Source organism: Centropristis striata, chromosome 17 (genome assembly GCF_030273125.1).
Source record: "Centropristis striata isolate RG_2023a ecotype Rhode Island chromosome 17, C.striata_1.0, whole genome shotgun sequence".
Taxonomy (NCBI): domain Eukaryota; kingdom Metazoa; phylum Chordata; class Actinopteri; order Perciformes; family Serranidae; genus Centropristis; species Centropristis striata.
In genome coordinates, this window is record NC_081533.1 from 8,497,626 (window position 1) to 8,519,642 (window position 22,017).

Here is a 22,017-nt window from a genome sequence, read left to right on the forward strand (position 1 = left end):
TTGAGGACAGCACAACGACAGGATAATTGAAGCTTATTTATTGCCAACTTCTTCTCTTTGCTGTTTAATAACAGTACAGTAGTGAACAATACAGATCAATTCCTATTGTCACCACTTTCGCTCTCAAGGTCCAAAACAAAGAGAGTTAAAATATATATTTCCAATAAACAGCAATCATTTCCATTGAGAACAGTCTTTACATCCTTATAATATGTGCAATTTTCATACCAAAATGAAATAAATATAATGCAAATGCACATACCATTAATACAGTACAGTAGTGAACAATACAGATGACCTCCTTTTTCCACCACCTGCCAACAACACGCTTTCACGACACAAGGAACGGCGAAGTAGAGTGAAGGTGCATTGTGTTTTTTAATAATGCACCTTCACTTTACTTCATTGTGTCTGACTGATGGTTATTTGCATTAAAATACATTACAGAATATATGAAAATTGCAACACAAGACATCATCACTTCTTTCAATACCAAACATGGTAAGGAACAAACACTAAATACAAAATATTAAAGTATGTAAGATTCGCTCTCAAGGTCCAAAACAAAGAGAGTGCATACAGGGAGAATCCATTTCTTTAACTTTTTACAAGGGCAAAATACTTACTAAAAGTTGTATGTAATTACCTCTGCTTACATCAAAATTAAATAGAAAATCATTAACAACAAATTAACATCCACAGTCTTTTGTAAAAATGAAATATAAAATGTACAAATGCAAAATCTAACATTCTCAGTTTTCTACTTCAAATTAAAAGTTCCTCGCATTTTCCTTATTAACATCAAAATAAAAGTTCATAATCTAGTGTAACACCATCTCTCTGCTATACAAGCAGTCTTAGCAGCAACATCACTCGCGGCTTCAGCAGCAGCAGCACAAGCAGCCTTAGCAGCCACCTTAGCACTAGCAGCCTTAGGAGCAGCCTTAGCATCAGCAGCACTAGCGGCCTTAGCAGCAACCTTAGCAGCAGCAGCCTTAGCAGCCTTAGGAGCAGCCTCAGCAGCAGCACTCGCAGACTTAGCAGCAGCACTAGCGGCCTTAGGAGCAGCCTCAGTTGGAGCAGCACTAGCTGCCTTAGCAACAGCCTTTGGAGCAGCACTAGCAGGCCTTAGGAGCAGCACTTGCAGCTTTAGCAGCAGCAGCAGCAGCAGTAGCAGCAGCAGCCTTAGCAGCAGAAGCAGTACTAGTAGCCTTAGCAGCAGTAGCAGCACTAGCAGCACTAGCAGTCTTTGAGCAGCTTCAGCAGCAGCAGCCTAAGCAGCAGCCTTAGCAGCAGTAGCAGCACTAGCAGCCTTAGCAGCAGCTTTAGCAGCAGCAGCAGCACTAGTAGCCTTAGCAGCAGAAGCAGCACTAGTAGCCTTAGCAGCAGCCACAGCAGCAGCAGCACTAGCGGCCTTAGCAGCAGAAGCAGCAGTAGCAGCACTAGCAGCCTTAGCAGCAGCAGCACTAGCGGCCTTAGCAGCAGCCTTAGCAGCAGTAGCAGAACTAGCAGCCTTAGCAGCACTAGCAGCCTTAGCAGCAGTAGCAGCACGAGCAGCCTTAGCAGCAGCTTAGCAGCAGCAGCACTAGCAGCAGCAGCAGCAGCTCTAGCAGCCTTAGGATGCGTTCAGACAGCAGGCGAACCTGATTCAAATCAGATTCCTACTCAAATCCGATTTTTAGGGCTGACTGTCCACACTGTTTTTAGCAAGTGTGATATGGCTCTGTTCAGACTGGGCCACATTATTGACTGATCTGACAGGTTGCCATAGTAACGGCGTCAGAGACGTCAGACGTCATATAATTGCGACAGCGACATCAACAACAACAACAAACATGATGGAGGCAGGTCACCTCAGTATATTGGCCTTATCACTGTCCAGTAGAGGTGCAGAACAACTCAGACGCACCAGGGGAGGATGCGGATGGACGCCCCCGTCGGGCCCGTATGAGTCGGGCGCGGCTGCCGGTGGAAACCTCGTCTCCGCGCTGCTGGCGCTACGCGTAGAGTGACGTCACAGACAGTCAAAACCAATCTGAGTGTTTGGAGCGGTTCAGACTGAGATGCATCTGTCCAAATGCGATCTGAAACTACCTCCCGTGGTGGTTTCGATCCGGAGCGCCGGATGGTTTCGAGGTGGTTTCGATCCGGATTTTGGCTGGCAGTCTGAACGCGGCCTTAGGAGCAGCCTCAGCAGCAGCAGTAGCAGTGGCAGCAGCAACAGCGGTAGTAGCATGCTCCTCTAAAAGCTCATCTTCCTGCTCGCTGTCACGACAAATGCCCTGCAACATCAAACAGGCTCTTACAAACAAGGAAACATCAAAGACTTGTTTCCCTCTGTCTGCAGTTTGCTGTTGTGTGTTGGTTAGGAATACTTAATGCAGGAGACTATATAGATTCCCCATCAATACAATATATTCATTTGGCACAATCAACACATCATTGTAGCCATGTCCTGCACATATTGAACACCTGAATCATTAACTTAGTTGTGCTCTTAAATAATGTGTTCATGAAGGTTCATGAAGTGCATAAAACCCATCCCAAGATCCCATCTAAACATGTCCAGAAGCAATTACAGAGCACATAAAATGATAGTATGTCCCTTCTATCACAGGAAATCTATAATGAAAGAAAGGAGTGATCAAAGCAGGCTGTCCACTAACGGATAATCACAACCAGAGGACACTCACTGAACCTGAATCAGGAGGACATGCTGGAAGATAAGAAGCAGAGGAAAGTATTGGATCTCATGATAAAGAGCATACTGCCACCCCAGAGTGTCTTACACAACAACACAATACAGTCAATAGGGCTTCACTAAAAGAACAAACATCTACATAACTTAAAGCTGGAAATAAATTCCTCAACAACAAAAACATTCATGGTATTTACTGAACAGGCTTTACATACATATATTTCATCAGTGCTGTTATAACCTTTATTTAATGTATATGTGTCTGTGGGCACACAGGGAGGAACATTAAATGGGACAAAAACAAACAAGACACTTGAATGACATTTACAGAAAAAAACATATGAACAGAGAATGTTAGAGGCCAAAATAGTCAACTGTAAGCCCAGACCTTCATGGGAATAAAAACTCAACTAGTCTCCAGAATCAAACAGAAAGTCAATACGGAGCTGTCTAACTGAGCACAGAACTGGAGAACAAATGGAAACAGAGACAACTCTGTTCTAAAAGAGGCCCTATCAATGGCAAGAGACCCTTTTATGGCATGCATTTACATGCAAAAAACATTCTGGTTTTATTCTGAGAGAAGACACTATTCCAATTAAGATGTTAACATGGCTAATAAAAATAAATATCCCACTTCTTTGCATTCATGCCACATGCTTTTTTTAAATCACATTAAATGTGAACAGGTGGGATTTCTGGAGCTGCTTGTGCAATTTAGCTTTTTGTGTCAAAATAAGTTTTCCAATGGTGGCGTCCTTGTTCAACTGTAGCACAATACAATATTTGCACATTAAAAAAACTGTTGATGTGTTTCTTGGGCTTTTGGCTTTTGGGCATGCATGTTGATCCAAGCCTTTCACACTGTTGGCTGGTTAGGTTGGTTCAAAGAGCTGACTGTAATCAGGCAGGAGGCCGTCTGTCACAAATTGAAAACCCCAACTGAGACACATTTTACAAATGTGCAAAGAATGCCGCTCATACCGGAATAATATTGAAATATTCCAAGTCTTAACTCTCTGGAGTCACCAAAAGCTCCAAAGCATGATTAAAATGTAAAAACAAAGCAGCGTGGAGCCCAACTGTAAGTTTACTGGTTGTAAACTCCATGAGGCCAGTTTCAGTTTGATGATGATATATAAAACTGGAGACAAGCTCAAATATATTTAGTATAAAATGATAGAACTGGATGTAACCCTCTTATAAAATTCTTTATTGAGCATGATAGTGTTTTGAAAGTAAAAAAAAGATTTAAAAAAATGACATTTTATGTTGGACTAAAGGACTAAAAAAAGACACAGATTGACTAAAAACTGAAACAAAATGACAAAAAAGACACAAAATGACTAAAAAAACAAACACAAAAATACACAAAATTACAAAAAAATACACAAAATGACCAAAAGTCTTACACTAAACACATAAAATGGAGTCCCACAAGAATAAAAACCAGAGTTGATGACAGGATCACACACAATCACAAGATCACATTTATGTTGGTTTTTCTTTGTTTCTTTTTGGTTCAAAATGTTGATCCAGTAAGTCAGAATAAAAAATAAATTATGATTAGGTCATATAGGTGAGGTTGTGCTGAAAAAAACAACAACAACATGGCATTTAAACATTTTTTAAGTGGTGTATACAGGCAGGATGAAAAGGATTCAGAAATGGACAAAATAGCCCAAAACTCCATAGAGTTAATAGCAAAATGCCCCATTGAATATAACATAATTAGGCCATATTCTCAAACAGAAAATACTTTTATTACAGTAACGTAGTCCTTGAGTCCAACTTTAGTTTTATAGAGCTCTCTCTCCCTGCTGTTGGTATTTCAGGTAACACTCAGTATGCAACGTGTCAGTGTGAAAGCTTTTACTTTGAAATTTATGCTGGTATGAAAGCCTTGTAATACTTCAAAATCTTCCCAGCTCTGCTTTAACAAAAGCACACATCTAATGTCAGAATATCATATGCAACAACTTATGTAAGGACAGATGGTCTGTAGCCATCGTCACCATGACAGCAGGCCGCTAAGTACGAAGCTGATCCAAACAAGTCCTGATGGGCACGAAACAGTGTCTTTAAGGAAATCATGTCTGCATTAAAATATGACAGAGAGCAGCTAAAATTAATACACAGACAAAAGATGTGCAGAAAAACAGCAGATTGTCAGTCAGGCAGCTCGGAGCTCCCCGACTGATGGCGCAGGGTCGGGGGAACAGAAACTGGGCCAGAGACAGCTTGTACAACCGCCATGTGCAGTACACAGTGTCTAATCCATGACTTGTCCCACTGCAGGACATTGGAGGCCTGAATAATTAGAGAAAGGACTGAATGGTTAAGAAGCAGGCTGGTTGTTTGTACTGAGTTGATCATGGGAAGATGAATGATGCTGCCTCCTAAATGTTGATTTAATTGCTTTTGCAAAATTGTGGTGACAGAAAACAAATGGAGACAAATGAGCCAGACTCAACATAGCAATATTTTTCATCACAGACATTGACTATATGAGTCAAAGATGTGTTCCAAAAGTGGTAAAGATGATGCCGGTAACAATTTTGAAATCTTAGAATTAGGGCCGGGACATTAACGCGTTAATTAAGATGAATTAATTACACAGAAATTAACGCGTTAAAAAAATTGACGCACTTATTTTTGCACCGCGGAGCGTTTCTCACTGGATGACTTTCAGGCGGACCGATTATACTGGAGCACCAACCAGCGTTGATGAGTTGAGACAACAACAAACCACAGTGAACATGAAGGAAGAAGCTGATGAGACGCTTTGGTTGGCCCCGTGGATGATGGGACATTTTGTTACAAAAAAACAATGGATGGAAGCGTCGATAAGAGCATGGTTGTGTTGCTATGCAACAAGGAATTCACATATCACCGCAGCACATCCAGCCTCAAGTATCACCTCAATGCAAAACATATAGCAGCTAGCGTGGATGCTAGTGTGGTAGCTAGGGGTTATGGCCTCTGAAGCAAAAGAGATGTTTTCTAATAGTCAGGGTTTCCAATGTTCTGAATGTACTTGAAAGTATTGTGTTTTACTTAAAAAACAAAGTATTCTAGTTTACAGAAGGTTTACCTACCTATAGGCTACCTAAATTTCTGAAATGTACGATATTTCTTAATATGCTATTGCTACACTTAATGGCAAAAATTGCACTGTTCTGTTGGACTTGAACAAAAATAAACAATATTTTTGTTGCTTAAGCTTATGTATTCAGTCATTATTCAATGGTATACTAAAAATCCATGTGAAAAAAATTACTTCTCACTGTTCTCAGGTCAAATATTTATATGCGATTAAAATGCGATTAATTTCGATTAATTAATTACAAAGCCTCTAATTAATTAGATTATTTTTTTAATCGAGTCCCGGCCCTAATATTAACACTTTTCAAAGTGTAATTTTAACTCAGAATCCATGAGAACTATATAAACTCAGAAAAAGTGTTAAATTTAGCACTCTGTGAGTTGAATTAACACTCCCGATTTTCGTTATTTTCATTCAGGAAAACTTTTCTCACTTAATATTAAGACCAAAATGACTTATTTGTTTGTTTGAGATTTGTGCATTTTAACATGAGTAGAGGTGTTTTTTCTCACCAAGGACAGTGTATCTCTGATGAATCTGCATCACTCTGGGTTCAGTTTTATAGGTTGTCCATTTAAATGCAGACGGTTGTTGTGTGGGCTCTGTCAGAAGCAGGTCTTCCTCTACCCTTTAATCTAATGAAAGCGCACACAATATACCTTGGGGTGTTGTTATTAACACCCGAGCACTGACTCACTTTAGGAAGCTGTCTTCATGTGCTCTTCATTCTCTGAGTCCTCAGAAGTGTCTGTCCACAGTTTAGAGGTCATATCCTGCCTGTGGGTGGCTGCAGCTTGAAATGGAAGCTTTTTGAAAAACACAGACATATTTGAAAACATGTTTGTCTTCTTTCACACAGCCGGATTAGTTTCATCTCCGTGTGTCCAGAACAGAAAGACTGTAGATCCTTTATTGTGGTTTCCAGATAGAAGAGGGACAATTCTAGTGTAATATGTTCTACAGATGTGGTAAAAACATGCTTTAAAAGCTGTGCTGGTCATGTGTTGCATCTTGTTTACCAACATAGTATAATAGAAATGTAACAGCAACACATTGTGGTTATATTTTTTCTTAAAGGAAGTGTTTTTACAGCTTGGTGGTTATTTTGTAGAATTTGTCATCATTTTAGTTGAGATCTGGAGATGCAGAGTAATTGTTTTTGTAAATGTCTCACAATTTTTACAGTTTAACTATCTAAACCACTGACCACACGTTAAAATGAATGTCCAACATTGCAGGAAATACACAATATTTGCTTTTTCCCCCCAACAGCAACATAAAAAGATGGCAATCAATTTTATGTCTATGTTAAGGATAACTTATCTTCATCTTCAGACTATTATATGGCAAACATCAGCAAGGGGCAATGCAGGTGTGCAACTTGTCACAGTGAAGTTGCCAGGTTTGGTACCATCATGGCCCTACAGAGACAAAATCCTTAGATTCTTAACAACAAAGTGGTCTGAGAGTGCACAGAACTGGGCAGATCGATATACTTTTGTTCAACAAGAAATAGTGCCACATGTTTATGTACACATTAAAAAACAGCTTTAGAGGCATTAGTAAGTGTATTTTCAGTCTTACAAGTGACATTACTCTAACACCGGAATTCCACTGAATGCGTTATGATTCCGAAACGGGTCCAACCGCAACGGCTGCATATCTCCGAAGTCTGGAACAGCTGGACACAGACGGATCCGGTGTGTGTTGACGGTGTGAGTCCCGAGGACGCACGAGATCTCGCGAATTCACGCGTAATCAAGTGATATAACTGGAAGAGAATCAATATCTCCTCATCAATGACTGGAGACAAATCCAGCGTCTCTGGCTTAATGAGCGCTAACGAGGGCGACCTCGTTAGCGGCAGTTAGCTACAGTTAGCTCTGTAGCAGTACAGTGTGTATGTGCTGCTGCTGCAGGAAGTGTTCACTTAGCGATCTCTGTTTGTTTACCACAAGCACCGGATAGCACCGTGAACCTGAGGTATTTTATTTTGAAAATATACTGGATGTTTTATTTTGTGTCTGTGCACGACTTCCTGTCCCGAACGATCTGCTCTGTGCTGAATTGATGCGCCCTGCTCCGTCGTCCGTCAAAAATAGAAGCTCTGCGCAAGTGTTGCGAGGGCTGTCGGATGGCCGTGCGACGACGGACTCATTACGCAGCGGATCTGGAGTCGGTGGAATCTCACACATTGATTATAATGAGTGCGTAGCCGTTACGCATGCAGTGGAATTTAGGGGGCAGGATGGTAATGCCATTTTTTAAAAACCAAATGGTGAAGACATATGACGTTTGTCATTACATTTGGTGCAGACATTCATGTTCTCCCTAAAATGACTGGAAATACCTTTGGTGATGCTCTGACTTTTCATTAAGTACAATCATCAGGTTAACATTTTGAATGTGTCTAATAATTTGGCTTATGACCAAATACCTGCAAAACTAATGACAGTACCATCAGCTTAGGCTATACTTTGTGTCCAGGATTGTTTCAAGCTGACTATCCTATTTCCCAACACATATCTAAAACACTAAATGTTTTGTTTTAAACATTAACCAGCAAATTGTCACAGATTTTTTAACACTTCAAAACCTGGCACACGAAAGACACAAGTGTGGAACATTTTTTCCTTCCCTGGGAGTTACCTTACGTAAACTACAAAAGCAAAGCATGTGAGTGCCGACAGGTTCTTCATAATGCATTCAGTTCCTCTTTGTAAACTCTGAAAACACTGGGCTGCAAAATATCCTCCTGCTGTTGTGGCCCTTTTTTGTGTTCATTAACTGTTTCTTCCCAATCAACTGAATGTAATATTATATCATTATTACTGAATTAATTAACCCATAAGAACCCAGACCTATTTATCCTTAAAGGAAAGTTATGGGGGATATAAAACAGAACAAGTGGACCACAAAGAACACATTCGTGATGTTTTAAAAAAAATACTACCCTGAAATGTCAAAGATCTATGATGTGACATAAACGTTACATTTGGCGTTTATGGTAATTATGTTTATGATATTTCTTATTTTTTTAAAAACTAGGCAAATTTTCTGCTTACAGAGACACAAATTTGCCTTTTTCTTTGCATCTTCACAACATTTATCAAAATCGTGACATTAATAGTGCTGTTTAACAACAAATAATTTTTCAGATTTGTTTTTAAGTAGCATAATAATAATAAATCAATATTAAATAATAACAAATAACAATTTGCCTTTTTGTTTGCATTTCCATAATATATATCAGAATTGTGACTTTAATTTGTTCAGGAAATATGGTCAAAACAAGTTCAATGTAATACAGGACACCCTATCAATGGATTAGAATTGCTAAATGGGTTTTAATTTAGCCTAGTAACAAAAAATAAGCTTTATGAAGTTAGCTACTTTTTCCACATTTCTGTTTCCAGTCACAGCCATATTTTGGAGAAGTCACTTCCTGTCACAGTCACATGACCACCACACCAGGGTGTTGAGTATACGTCCCTTAGGGATTTAATGAGTTATGGTGAAGCATAAAGCTGGTTCTTATGGGTTAAATATATTTGACCATATGACCTTAGTGTAGTGCGTTACAAAAAAACAAGACATCACTTGATACAATGTCATCTATCTTTTTAAAAAGTATTTGAAAATGTAGTCAACCGTTATCAAGGTCCTAGGCTAACCCTTGCTAACTCCAGCTCTCTACTTAACACAATGTGACTCTTCTCATATATTATTTTTTGAAAGTAAGCAACTAAGTGCATTTCCTAAACGTATTACTTACTTTCGAAGTGTTGAACGGAAAAACCTCCTGTGCATCCATGCAACACAAATTGCAAAACTGGCACACAGGATGAAACTGAGACAAGATTCTGTAAGACAGCATACAAGAAGCTTTCCCCAGAACTGGACTGTTCCTTTAAACTGGTTCAAACTAATTTGATACATCACATCGTGTTTGTTTATTAGTGGCTTTATTAACAGCTGTTTCATGGGCACAGTGGGGTGTCCTGAGGCCTGCCAGCTGCCAGGTATGATTCTCTGCCCTGAGTTTTGTCTTTTACAAGAACAGATTGTTGTTGTTGTCATTGGCCAGTTTGTACTGGGGAAGATAGAAAATGCCCTGGAGGTCCAAGGCTAAAGTTTCATTTAGCTGTTTTTGTTGTTGGTATTTATGGAACTCTGGATAGGACTCAGCTGGAGCCAGAGGAAGGCTAAAAATACACTAGTGGTGAGAAAAGGCAGCTCCAACATGGACGAGGGACAAACACAGACATATATGGCATTAGAATACTATGTCTTTTCAAATAATACTTTTTGTGACTCACTCATTTAGCCAACCCCCCTCTGCCTGACCCCTCTCCTCATGGTCTAACCCCCTACTTCCTGTTGTATTTTGGGGAAGGCTCAGTTGGAGCGTGAGAATGCTTTCGGGGCAGGCTGTGTTGACCTAGTGGTATTTGAAGCAACATACACACATAACTTCAAAAGTTTCAGTCTCAAACCTCATGTGAGGACACAGGGCTTGGGACATGAGGGTCCATTCAGGATTTTCTACCGTTTGATATCTGATTGATTCTGTTCAGACCAAAGTGAACATGGTGGTGCTTTAAAACAGGTTCAATTAAAAGCGGAAAAGAGAGAAAAAAAAAAATACTTGTTTTCACCAATTACTTAACCACATGCGTTTGGCTAATGGTTTCCTTGTGTATGTAGCAGAGTGTGGTGTGGTGGCACATTGACCAGCCTGCTCAGAGGGTCACTGTGAGTCATATTGTCCTTCTACAGCTCCACAGCTGTCAGTCATCATGCCTTAAGTCAAATAATGTGTCCCAGAAACAATCTGAGAGGAAGTTGTTGTGGGGGTTGGAGGTTGGGCGGCAAAGAAAACCTCAGATTGGCCAATTTAAAGTGGGATTTAATGACTGGACCTCCCTGGGGTTTTCTCATGGTAAACATCTCCCAGAGTTCTCCCACAGTCGAGCTGGCTCGCCTCCAGGACTCCCACAACAGAACCCCCTGCAGAGGGGGGACTGAGCGTCCTCTGCCGTCTCTGGGCTGAGCGTTAACTCCGAATGGCTCACACAGTGTTTATTACGCCACACTATGGTTAGATTAGTGGTTGTCAGACTGACGGCTAAATGTAGTGGTGGTTGTGTTCTGTGGGTGGCTGGAAATGGCTGCTCTCCGTTCTGTCATTTTCGGGGTTGCCACAAAGACATACACACACACACACACACACATTCTTGTACTTCTATCTTTGTGAGGGCCCTCATTGTAATAGTGAATTCCTTTGCAAGGTTATAATAGTTTTGGATTTTTCATCAGTTTTAGTTTTAATTTTGTTGTGAATTTTTGTTTTCAAATTCAGTTAGTTTTCATGAGTTTTTAGAGTGTGCTTGCTAGTTTTAATTTAGTATTTATTTTTTTGAAATGCTTTAGTTTTAGCTGAGTTTTTATTAGTTTTAGTTTTTTGTAATGGGGTATTTGTTGGGTGGGAGATTAAAAGAGGTCACAGTAAATTTTGCCTTTATTTCCTTTGCCTTATCCATCTTCATTACGTATGAAAAAAGTTGACAAAGACGAAAATAAAGGACATTTTCACTATAATTTTAGTTAATTTTGACAGTTTCAGTTAATTATCATTACCATGTAACCTTTAACCCTTAAAACAAAGTCTGAAATCTCAAAAAAGCCTTTAAAGAAGTGAGGACGTGTTCTGGTCCTCACTATGTAGGAAGTACAAGAAAACACACACACACACACACACACACACACTGGAAAAAGCTCCAACCTTTCTGCACATAGTTTCCTCTTTCAGAAAGTGATTGTAAAGACTTTCAGAGTCAGATACCCCTTTCCCACCTAAATTAGGGAACATATGTATATTTCAAATGTGTGATAACACACAGAAAGTAGGTGACAGACTTACTTACTTTCCTTCTACCAGCAGACACAGTACAAAAAAGTTGTGTCTAAAAACAAGATAAATAAATCTGAGGGAAATGATCTTGCTGCATGGACAGATCATTTCACTTTACAAGATTTCTTAAATTAAGATAGTTAAATCTAGAAATAAGCATGTTGAACACTTCAAATCAGAAATTAACTCTTAAAACAAGATACATTTTCTAACACTTCTAAATCTAAGTTCTTTTTATCTTGGTAAGAAACAAATAATTTGCAGTGCAACTTTACCATCCTGAAGTTTTTTCAGGTGTGTCACATGAAGTGTTGGGGGAAATTACTTTAAAACTCACTAGTTACTTTACTAAGTTACTAAGTACTTTCAAAGTTAACATTTGAAATGCTTTTTCAATATGCCGTTTGGTGTGTTGTCACTTGTATTGCAAAGAAATACCCACACTACAGCTGTTATCAAAAGAAAAGTATAACATCTTCATTTAAATGTATTTATTTATCGATTATCATACAAACCATGAACACAACATACATAACATGTTTCTCATCTGCCACAGTGTAAAGTGCACATGTGATTCAGAACAAGACAAGGTCAAAACCATAGACAGTATATGGCTGAGCATGTTTGGTGCTAACGGCTAGCGTATTGTGTCACTTCCTGTGTTTCTGTGCACTCGTAGTTTTTACTTGCTGCTCTCGCTACATAAAGTTAACTCTGTTAAAGTTACACATTATATTATTTACAACTATGCTAGCTTTGCTTCAGCACTTATAACTCTTTCCCTCTTGTAGCGACTTTACCCCTCTTATTCATCATCTACCTACTCCCCCTTGGTTACATTTTCCGGAAACATCACATCAACTTCCACTGCTATGCGGATGACACCCAGCTACACATTTCCACTGAACCTGAGTCCACCTTCCCTCCCTCCCTCCTCACTGACTGCCTCCTCGAAATACAGTCCTGGTTTTCATCCAATTTCCTGAAACTGAATAGTAACAAAACAGAAATTCTACTCATTGGCACAAAAACCACCCTATCCAAATCTCCCAGTTTCACAATATCCATAGACAATTCCAACATCTCTCCATCCCCCAAGGTAAAGAGTCTGGGTGTCATCCTTGACAGCACACTCTCATACACCTCACACATCAGTCACATAACCCGCTCAGCCTACCTCCATCTCCGTAACATCAACCGCCTCCGCCCCTCTCTTACACCCCACACAGCTGCCATCCTGGTCCACAGTCTCGTCACCTCCCGTCTTGACTACCGCAACTCTCTCCTGTTTGGACTTCCGCAAAAAACTCTTCACAAACTACAACTGGTACAGAACTCAGCAGCCCGCATCATCACAAGGACCCCATCCAGTCACCACATCACACCAATCCTCCAGCAGCTCCACTGGCTCACAATCACACACTGCATCCAGTACAAAACTCTACTGCTCACCTTCAAGGCCATTCACAACCTCGCCCCTCCATACCTCTCTGACCTCCTCCACATTGCCATACCCGCCCGCCCACTCAGATCTTCTTCCTCCACCCACCTCTCCGTCCCCCCTGCCCGTCTGGTTACCATGGGGAGCAGGGCTTTCAGTCGCTCTGCTCCCTTGCTCTTGAATTCCCTTCCCCCTTCCCTTCGCAACATCACATCTCTCAATCAATTCAAATCACAACTCAAGACTTACCTGTTCAGACTCGCTCACTCCATCTGATCCTCCGCACAAACTCCCCTCCTTTATTGTAATGTATTTGTAAATGTTCTGATTTGTTTAGATTGTATGATGTGTATGATGTTCTGCATTGTTTTTTGTTTTTTCCATGTTGTAAGGCACCTTGAGTGCCTTGAAAGGCGCCCTATTAAATAAAATGAATTATTATTATTATTATCGCTAATCTCATCTGTTTATACGTCGCTCAGTTGTTGATTCAGTGTGTTTAATGTTTAGCTCGTCCTCGGCTCCTTTACCGATAACGGTACATGTAATGTAGTGTTGTAGTGTTAAAGTGTAGTGTATTAGTTGTGTTGGAGGCAAGGCTTACTGAATTGGAAGTGCTGGGTGGCTGTCTGAAGGAGCATAATCGTAGGAGAAGAGCGAGGAGAAGCATTTCGGAATTGGGTAATTCTCGTTAAAACAAGTCATCTAAGTTCTTTTACTTGTTACTTTGCTATGCGTTACCCCTAACACTGGTCACGGGCAACACCACAAAGCAATGCATTCTCATCCCAATGCTTTGTCCCAGCCCTCGGTGTGTGATAGTGATGCACAAGGCAGCCCTTTGTGTTTGTTTAGATGTGTCAGGGACAGTGTGTGACTTATGAAATTTGAATTCTACAACAAGTAAAACATGATGGATTAAACACAAGAACTCAGTTACATAGAAAAGTCATGAAGTGTCACTGCTAATCAGAGATGGATGTGAAAAATACCTGTGATTACTGTAGAGACGTCTAATACTTGTTTCCCAATAAAGACAAAAGCCAGATGTTAGTGGGTGTTCATGTTAAAAAAATGATTCTATTTTGTCTCACTGTCATAGCAGCGAAATGAAACTAAGAGCATCTGTCTCCACTCATGTGCTGTGGGTTTGATGGTTATTTCTTTGTGTTTTAGAACATAACCACAATGAAACAGTACAAAAATAATGCTTTATTTACCTCATTTACTAGCTTTGTCATCGCAGGGCTGCCATTCAGTCTGTCTCTTTTCTACTGCTCCCCCTCTCAGTTTACTTGCAAAATATCCCTCTTTTTTTCCCTAATTTCTTCAATATCAGTCTGGAAGCTGATAGCAAAGCTCCACTTTTTAAATACTTTTTTTTACTACTTTTCATGGTATCAAACATCACCCTAAAATGGTCTAAAATTGATAAACGAGTTGAAAAAGTTACACTGTTTGTGTTTGACCAATCAATGACAGTCATCTATGCAAACCCCACCCTGAAAGTTCGAGACTGGTCTCCCCTCAGAAACGTCAATATAAGGCTTTTGAACATGCAGCAAAATGTGACTCACATTTACGTTTTAGCCTGTCCTCTGGCGCCACGTTGAGGACAAGTTAGTAATGATCATTGCGATGTGGAGTTTAAGTGGTGGATATCACACTCGTGGCAGGATGGGTCGAACAAACTGCGGACTTTAGACAGGAGAACGGGGTTCGTGTCCTGTGTGCAAATCAGTAGCAAATCATCAACATTTAACACAGGGGAGCGAGTATAAAAGCTATACAGCAAAAGTAAAAAGCGTATAAACCGGGCGCGACTAGCACTGCTAAGTCCTTATTATCTCCAGCAATTTTATGTTTGGACGGTAGATGTTGTCCAAAATTTCCTCAACTTGCTTAGGGTCCATCACGGCTTTATTCCTACTTTGTACAAGTGTTTGATCTGCTGGATCGCTAACATTAAAGTGGAAATGAAGCAGTCAACCAAGTTACCCTTATTTACTAGTTTGAGACCTATTCTTATCAATAGTTATACAACAAACGTGAAAAATATAAACATATAAAGGAAAAACGGAGTGCCGTTTTATATTTCGTGGCACGGGCACATGGAAACATTGTTCGCATCTTCTCCATCATATTCCTGTCTCACTATAGCGTTTATTTATTATATTTTACGTTAAACCACCGGCGATTACTGACGTTAGATAGCTTGACCTAGTTACCTGCTGTTGACAGGACGCTCCTCCGCTCCGCTCTCCGCTCGTTCACTCAGCCTTTTTACTTCATCTTCATCCATTGTGGTTCTCTTCTTAAATGAATTACGGACGTAGGTGTAGTGTAGTGTAGCTGGTAATACCTATGGATTGAACCGCGCCGAGAGAACCAACCAACCCTGTGACGTAGGCATTGACGTCACTCCAAAATGCCGGCCCGCTGTCGTGCTAGCTAGGTTAAATTGCGATATTAAATTGGCCATTTCTGTGGTTTTATCTACTTTTATTTATTTTTTTTATTAGCAGGATGTTTTTTCGTGTATATTTGAGCGATACAAGTGCCAATTATTGCACGTTTCAATTCCACTTTAATATATAGATAATATATAGATAATATAAGATTAATATATAGTCTGAGTAAGATCGTCATTGTAAGTATTTATTTGTCCCAATGTGTTTCACATTGGACCACCGGTGAAAGAGAGAGGGAGAGGGAGAAACTTGATAAACATGTTTGGGAATTTTCGATGTTCAGCTCGAGTTAACCAGTTGTTTTAGATTGGTCCAAAACAAAATGTTACCTGGATGCTGAAGCTATAGGCCTCTTACTCTATATATGACATCCAACTTGTATGTATATTGACGTGTGTGCTATATTTAGAACGCTCCGTTGTACTGTATGTTATTTTAGACCCTGGGCTTTGCAGTCGAAATGCAATGACTTCCTTGGAAAGTTCCTTGTCCCTGGGGGAAAATTCCTGCTCTTTTAAAATGGTTAAAGTGGAATTTATTCAGTCTTTAAGCACTAGTCTGTACTTTAATCAATAAATTCCATGAGTTCTGGCATTTTGATGAAAGGAAATTCAGTATTTAGTAGAAAACAGCAACACATGATACAGTAAAAATACATTAATTGGTCAGGAATTGTTAGAGATATGCGGGGGGTGCTGCACTGTGTGAGCCGCTTGCTCGGTACTGACAAGATGCTGCTCAGAATAGGATTGAAAACATATCTTGTATCTTGTAAAAAACGTTTTTTCAGAGACACGTTTTTTTATGTAACTTATGTAAAGTGAAGTTTATGTATAAAATTAAGTTACCTAAAAAATGTAAGTGACTCACAAACCATGAGCCGCAGAAGTTACATAAAAAATGTAAGTGTCACACCGCGGTGAGGGATGTCCTGTCTTGGGTTTTTTGTCTTGTGAATTTACGGTTTTATTTTGAAAAGTAACTTCTGGTTTTATTTTGAAAAGTAACTTCCCTCTCGTTTCAGGTCACTTGCCCTTCCTCCTGTGTCATAGTCTGGTGTCTTCCCTGATTCCTGATTGTTTCCACCTGTGTTCCCCTCCCCCGTGTGTATATAGTCTTTGTCTTCCCCTGTCCATGTTGCCAGAGTATTTTGTCGTCCTATCGTTTGCTTCTAGCCCTGTTCACAGTCCTGTATTGAGTCAAGTTAAGTGTCAAGTTTTATTTTCTGAATTGTCTTTCCTCTGAAACAGAGTGATTTTTTTGTTCATAGTTTTCTGGTTAGTTTTCTTTTCTTTTCTAAGTCAGAGTAATTTTGTAACATAGATAGAGAAGATAATTTCATAGCCTGTGTGCTTTTCCTCTTCGGAGTGATTTTTTGTTTCTTAATTTTCATAGAGTTTCTCCTGATAAGATCAGAGTCGGTTATTTTCCTCCTTCGGGAGCGTTTTTGGTTCTGTTTTTGTTCTTGGTATGTCTTCGGACCCTCTAGAATTTCATAGCTTGTTGTTATATCATTTCTGTCTATGAGAAATCTATTCAGTAAAATAAAGCCTGTCATTACTACTGCCTATCTGCATCTGAGTCCTACTTTTTGCCCAAACCTGACAGTAAGTTACGTTAAAATAATTAAAAAACTTAAAAAGTAATTTACTTTCGTTTTCACACGGGACATGAAGCCTGTTTGTTCGACCCATCCACTTTCCCTTTCTCCCGCCCTGAGTGTGATATCCTCCGTTTAAACTCTGCATCGCCGCATCAAGACCAGTCTAGGACTAACATAATCACAAATAAGATTGAGCTAAATTAATCCACAAGAGTCTCAGCTTTCCAGTCATATCCAGTTTTTGCAATTCCAAGTCTATTTAGGCCCTCCAATATGCAGAAATATTGAAAAACGACAGGCAAAAATGTCACATATCTACTCTCTGAGAAAACTGCATGGTTACTGACACTTGTCGGTACCCACAAGTACTACTTGCTCGAATGGTTGGTACGAATTGATTCCCTTTCCTCTAGTTTCATACGATATCAATATATTTTCTCTGGCAAAACTGAGCCGAATACAGCCTTCTAAAGATGGAGAGGTGTACTGTAACATTGTACTATGTTTTATTGGGTCTAATGATTAGTTTGTATTACTTATATTTCATTTCGAAACTCCATGGTGGATAATTTCTTTTTCTTTTTTTTCTTTTACATATGTCTACCTTTCCCAGTTTGTTCAAAATTCTCAAATGTAATACGCTTAACTTTCTGTATCTTCTTGTTTTGTAAACAAAAAACCTTGATTGTGAGTGGCAGAAATACTATTGTATATTGTCTGAAAGTAAGCACTGTATGATAATGCTCTCACAAAATAAAAAATGTAAAAAAAAAAAGAAAGATGGAGAGGTGTCCTCTAGGAGTTGAAGATGGCCAAATCCCTATCTCGATCATGCTTACTCAGGCCTGCACCCATTTCGTGTGCGATAATGCTGAAATACATTTTCATCCCTTGACGCAAAGATATCAGCTCAGCTATATTTGCCTTTCTAAACATAGTTTCAAGGCTAAATCAAACGATTTATTGCCCCGTCAACATTGGCAGCGGAAGGGACCCAGAATAAGCGACAGAGCTGTGGAGCTACTCATTTCACTCCTCGCAGTCACTGTGCCTCAGCCTTAAATGGAAAAAAAAAAGATAATTTGATTAAAGATTAAGTCCCTGAGCCTCTGATGCACAGCAGGGCACAGGGGACTCTGTGAGTCAAAGTCACATCGAGAAAATATGCTGGATATTTCATGTTCGTAAAATGCCTGAAGTGGAGGGAGGGAGTACAAACAAGAACAAGAACAAACTAAAGCTCTGGAGAGGAAGCTAGGCTGCGGTTTCACTCGTTCTCAGCTGTATTTTTCATCCGGATGGAGGGAGAAGAGGAAGGCTGAGAGCATGACAGGATCTGTTTATGGGAGAGGATGACAAAGTGAAGGAGCAAAAGGGTGTCCTCCTCATCCCATGAGGAGCTGACCTCACTTGCTCCCGAAGCCACTTTAGGGTAAAACTCCTCCGCTCAGCAGCACCAGTAGTCATGTCTGGGCCTATAAATAGCTGCTTATGCTCCGGCTGAGTGGGAACAAGCTGTACCCATCACCCAAGGGGCAGAGAGGAGAATGGGAAGCACGAAATCCTCACGGAGATCCCATCAACAGAACTCTCAGCCTCTCTCTGAGGATCAACCCAAGCTGGTTTCTGTCAGCCTCCGTTAAGTCTGATTACTCTTCTTCAACACCTCCATGTTTTGAGTGTGGGGAAATGTGTATGTTGTTGCCACTAACACCTACTGACAGGTTGGATTGAACAGTGACAAGTCAGCAGTAATAATGTATCCATGGAAAGAGAACGAGAGAAGAAATAACATTCCTATTTTAATCAAACACATTCTAACTCCCATCTCCGATTATGACGTACATGGTCAGTGTCCCTCGCTGTGAGATATGGAACTCAATTCATACAGGAGTGGAGAATGAACCAAGTACATTTACTCATGTGCTGTACTTAAAAACACAATAATTAAAACACAATACACAACTAAAACTACAAAATAATATGTACAGTGCAGGCGGGTCATCCAAACCCCTGTCTAAAAGGATATGTCTTTATCTGATTTTTGTGAGAGTACACAGAAACAGCAAAAAAAAAGATAAACAATAGCTACTCAATAAAATTGAGGCAACAGATTGCACGCAATATTATTAATTAAATCTAACTACGTTACAAGTTGAGTTAATAACAACTTAACAGGAAGTGCCTGTCAATTAAAAACGGATTCATTCTATTGTGTTGGATTCATTCAAAATTCTCTTGATTTAGAATTAAATACACATAAAGATTATATTTAATGTGATCAAAATAAGTAGATTCTATCTCAAACATTTTTATATTAAAGTTACTTAAACAACTGCCTCAAAATCAAGGATGCCTTTATCTTTAATAAATTTTATCAAATATATTTTGTAAAATGAAATGACTACAGAATAATTTATTACAGTGTACGTAAGAGGGAGAATTTAAAACTGAATCCTGTATATGATGATCTATAGCAGTGTTTCCCACCGGTGTGGCAAGTCCAGGTGTGTCATGGGATTTGTGAAAACCACACAGTATTAAAGGATTGAACAGCAATACAAATTAATTAATCAATTATGAATTATTATTGATAAATTTTTTCCTATATTAATACTTTGTGTGCACTCATTTCCCAATACAGAGTCAAATTCTATATGAGCCTCAAAATAACTATTTTTCAACTTTTCCTCACAGGGAACCCCAGTAGTTTCACCGAAGCACAGTTGCCGTGTGGCGGGTATTATTCAGAGCTTTCAAAACGCACCAAGACATCGCTATTGTGATAACAGTCATGTCCCTATCAGTTTACTTGAACTCTTGTGTGTATTATATACTCAAATTGACCTCTGAAGCAGGGGCGAGTCTAGGGTCAGAGCTTTAGGGGTGCTGAGCACCCATTGAGCCCCGCTGCCACCACCCACCCTCAATCAACAGTCATTAGAATTGATTAGATTGAACTTTATTGTCACTGAACAAAGTAACAGCTACTTGGACAACAAAATGCTAAATATAGGCCACCTACAGTAATGCCAATAAATTAGTATAGGAGTATGAGTTGTTACTGTTTTGCTCGCCACTATTCACTATATATCAATTTATTGTTGTTTTCTCACCTGGTTCTTCCTGCGTGCTCTCCCTTTCAAGCTGGGGAACACTCGTCCGTCTGAGAGGGGGAAGAAGGGGGAAGAAAAAAAGAGAGATAAAGAGGAAAGAAAGGGGAAAAAATGCCATCTTTCACATTTATAAGGCTTTTCTAGCTGCCTGAACGCAAGTTGGAAACTTTTGATGCATTCAGTATTTTTGATACACCGCGACCTGGATTCGAAACCACGAACTGTGGAGTTGAGTCGCTCTGTGACGCACATTACCTCAGTAGGACATTACCGCTGGAGATGGGGGTATTCCCCAGTTTGGGCGCTGACAGGGCCTCCACTTCCTTCCTGAGGTTGTATATAATTACGCAATAAATAATAAATGTTTCCTTATGTGAAGATCATTTAGCGTCTTTTTATAAATGCTGATTGTTTTCTTGTGAAAACATAATTTCAGCATAATTTCTGTATTTGTAATTATTCTTTTTCCTTCCTTACTCTTTTTCCTCTTCTCCCACCATCCTGAAGGACAACAATGCCCACTGACAAAGGCTCATCACTTGGGTGGCAGATCTTTCCATGCTGACTGTCATTCTGAAATTCCTCATGTTTACCGGAGACCAACTCCATCATTTATCAGTGATAAAAAATACCTCCTCTGAGCATATTTCTTTCTCTGTTTCCATAGAGACAAAGGAATGTGCTGTTGATGTGCTGTACAACAATGTAACAAAACTGTAACAACTTAACTGTTGCCTGTAACTTTTCATCTTTTCTTGTATAATAATAAATTAAATTAAATAGCACTGTGTTTTTTCAACAGTTGTCAAGTTAATTAAATTGTAAACTGTTACTATTGTTGAATGTTGTCATTATCATCATTTAAAACATCCACTTGTACATTTGGTGTTCAGCTGTGTTTGTTCAAGGAGAAAAGAAACAGTAACTTTGGAAAGGTTTAATTACAACAGACTATGAAAAGTGAAACAAATACAATAAATGATCAAAATATAGAAAAATAGATTATTAACAAGGATTATTTATTTACAATATATTACACGCTATTTAGGATGTGTCTTCCTCATTTCCTCCAACCACTGCTGTTTGGTGAGTGTATTGAATGCAGGACAATACAATCTGCCACGGTACTGGCTGTGTCCAGTGTCAGCAGTGCGGAACTGGCCACACCTTTTGCATGTGTTGGCCTCCACTGTTCTCCTGTAGGGCCTCTTTGGTGGAGGTCCAGACTCTGCTGTTGTGTTGGGCTGTGATATTGGTGGGTTGGTGCCCTGGACTGGCGCAGGAAAGACCACTGGGCGAAAATGTGGAGGAGTTTGTCCTGTTGCTGTGGCAATCTGAGGTGCTGGGGGCGTGACAAGCACAAGCCTCACTGGTGCCTCTGGCAAGATGGGGCGACTAGAGGCTGTCTGCCTCTGTTGGGCCTGACCTGCTGTGCTCTCCGGCAGCTGGTACTGGTACTCCGGTTGAGCTGACCTGGGCTCAGCAGGGAGTGCTCTTGCATCCTGAAGAGGCTCCTCAGACTCAGGGAGGGCTGAAGGCAACGCAATACCCTGAAGCAGCACAGAGAGCTCCTGCTTCTTCTGCCTGCTGTGCCACTGGATCATGGTGTTCTGGTCGACCTCTACCAGCTGAATCGCTGATCCCTGCATCACCAGGGAGTTGCCAACA